Consider the following 3,340-nt stretch of genomic DNA (forward strand, 5'->3'; position numbering starts at 1 on the left):
TAGGAATTGACAATTGTGAATATAGAGAATATAAAATGCGGTACTATGCGGTAGGACTTGCTTCTACAGTCACAGTTCTTTTTGTCCTATACCGCATAAAAGTACGAGAGCCAGGTCGCCCTCTAGTTCATTATATTCTATTACTAATAATACAACATTATTGTTATTACTATTTCATATTTTACAATTTACAGCATTTCAGAAAGAGTTCTAAGTATACAGTAATCAAAATTGACAGTTTGTGCTTGCTGATTTACAAGGAAAAAGCTTGCAAGCGATGACCTTAAAAATAAAATTAGGCCTTCATTTGTGACATTGTCTTCTATCAATTTACATTTCATTTTGTATTTAAAAATTTTACATGCAATGAAGGATATTACATTGTTTAAAACTACATTGCTTTGGTTTCCATTATAAATGAAACCCAAAACAAGATGTTTCCAAGCAATATTAATTTTAAGTATAGCAGAAACCTTTTTCCAGATGTTTTTTACAAGTATACAGTCGAAAACCATATGTTTTGTATTTTCAATTTCTCGACAATACGTACAAAATATATCAATATTTTTATTCCATTTGCTAAGGTATAGATTATTTGGCAACAGATTGTGCAATAATTTAAAATTAAATTCAGCAATGCTTTTATCATTAATTTTTACAATTTTTTCATCATATATTTTTCGCCAACACAATGAGTTTATGTCGCTAAATTCATTTTTCCATTTACTCTCCATGATAGGTTTTTTGGATTTGTCATCAAGTAGTATTTTATAGAAGAAGCCAGATTTCGTTTTACCGATATCTTTTATTTCTCCTTGTAATTTAAAATGAAATTCATTTTTGATATTTATATATCTCCTCCTGCTTGTATCATAATGTATTTTAGAGGTAAAAAACGTTTTTTAGTGTTAGATATTCACAAAGATAATATAGAGGTTGATCAGATCTTGATTGTCTGGATGCCCAGTGAGGTAATAAAATAAGTCTTCACTATGTTCCAAGCTATCAACACATCACATTTTGCTTAAAAGATGCTTACATGTTTGTAAATATCTAACTTTACTAACATATATATAAAGTTAACTATAATACTATGATGCAAACTATATACCATAGCTTTTCACAGTTGTTCTAATTAAACTCTACATGGTACATTTAAAAAGGAAGAAGTTATCATTTTATTCATTTCCCAACACCAATGTTAAATTGTAATTACCCAGTTTAAACTTTGATAGTTTATTAATAAGTATAGATTAAACTAGAAGTTAAGATAAATAATCATTACAAAATCATCTACATAAATATTTGAAATTTTTTTTATTAAGCAAGTATAGCTCAAAAGTCAAAAGAATTTGCATGAAAATTAAATTTCATCTCAAACGTCTGCGTTGTGTCACAAAAATGAATTTGAAATATCTGTTATAATAGTATTTTTGACGCAAAATGGCGTGTTGTTTTCAGATGTCCTTTCATGTACTTAAGATTTGAAAATCTAAAATTTAATTAATGTTTGCTCGGTTTATATCTACGATCGAACTCAGATATAGCACAGGTACAAGATTCAACGTCATTCAAAACCAAAGGATGACATGCATATATATATGAATACTTCTAAACAGTTCTCCGAAGTATTTATCATACAACATTAGATACAATTAAATCAAGAATCGCTTACGTAAGCTACAAATGTCAGTTAAGTTAAGTTATGCCTTAAATAATACACAACTAGACAACAGCGAGAGAGTAACCATCTTAAATGGCCCCGCTTGAATAATGGACAGAAGGATTAAAAGCATTTCAGAGGGTTTTGCTGTGACCTTAACCTATATAGCTGTATAGAACTTTAATTCAAGCTCATCACCACTTACCTAAGAACATTTAGTTGGTTTTATCTGAGCGAGATAAAGCCAAAAGAAATAATTAATGGTAAAAAACTGGATTCTTAAGAGATCTGCTATGACCTTCACCGTTGACCTTGATACTTGGATCGATTACGAAATCGTTATGGTTACCCCTCAAACATATTCAATCTTGCTTCTTGTGTCATTGCGCATCAAATGAAATATAGGTTATGCCCCTTTTGAGACCCCCTGACTTCCATAAACTAGAAATAATCAAGTATTTTATCCGATCCTTATGTAGTGTTTGACCCATGTGGGTAATTTCTAGCCCACATGACCATGTCTTTTTAACGAAACGAGACTTTATACTGTAAACGTATTTCATTTGGCGTGTACAATATATGGCGGAAAATAGTTTTTGAACCAATTGGCGTGGATTTAAATCGACATATTCCTGTATGTGGCTATTCTTATTCAGATATGTATTGCAATTAGCGGTGTACTTGATTTAGCGGAAGCCGCAATCCACCAAAAACGCTAAATAGTATACACAGCCAAATGTAATACGTCTACAGTAATTACCCCGATTACATATAATATTTTTCTTATCTTAAAGATTAAAAAGCAATTTCCAAAATCTTTATTTACATCTAGAAAAAATACCAATCAAGAAATGAATCTTTAGAACCAGGTTTGGTGGAGGTGGAAGATAAACATTAAATTTTAACTATTTATTTTCAATAAGATGAATTTGAATATTACTTATTGATCCCGAGGGGAAAAAACGTCATATAATAACTCAATAGATCATTTGTTAGTTATGAAAAGTGTAAATTTTATTATTTTAGATAAACTTTTTTAAAACAATTTATAGAATTTTTAAGACCACAAATCCTACTTAGATTTTATCAGATAATTTGACCATTATGGAAATTGTAAATTTAAGGGTTAAATTTTATTTTTAGAAATAAGCGTCATTTCATTTACAGTTTAAAAATCCCCAGGGTGAAAGTTTTATTAAATATGAAGCCCTCAAGAGTTGGCTTGCCTGCTGTGTAAAATTTATTAGGAGTTGTGGTACTAGGTTTTTTTGTAGAAAACAGTCATTTTTAGCATCTAATTGACCTATGATTTTTAAAGAGATAAACATAAAGAGAATAACCATCAAATTTCCGCAACATCATTGCGTATCTACATGACATAGTTCACATCTATAGGGCAGCCCCTTCTTGTCATATCCCAAGTTATGATGTGACTATTCATCAAATCATAAGGGTTCTGGTTACTAGGTTTTTATAGGAATGATAAACCTCATTTTTCTGCTACTATTTGACTCCCTGGATGAATTTAAAATTTTTAAAACCTTATTGCACATCTAAAGGACAGTCTCTATTATAGTCCACGAGATGACAAAGCTAGTGCGTATATTGTAAGAGGAGTTCTGGGAACCATATTTTTTTTTTGGCAAAAAAGTCATTTTAAGTTGCCTACCGACACCC

Source organism: Crassostrea angulata, chromosome 1 (genome assembly GCF_025612915.1).
Source record: "Crassostrea angulata isolate pt1a10 chromosome 1, ASM2561291v2, whole genome shotgun sequence".
In the NCBI taxonomy this organism is placed as follows: Eukaryota; Metazoa; Mollusca; class Bivalvia; order Ostreida; family Ostreidae; genus Magallana; species Magallana angulata.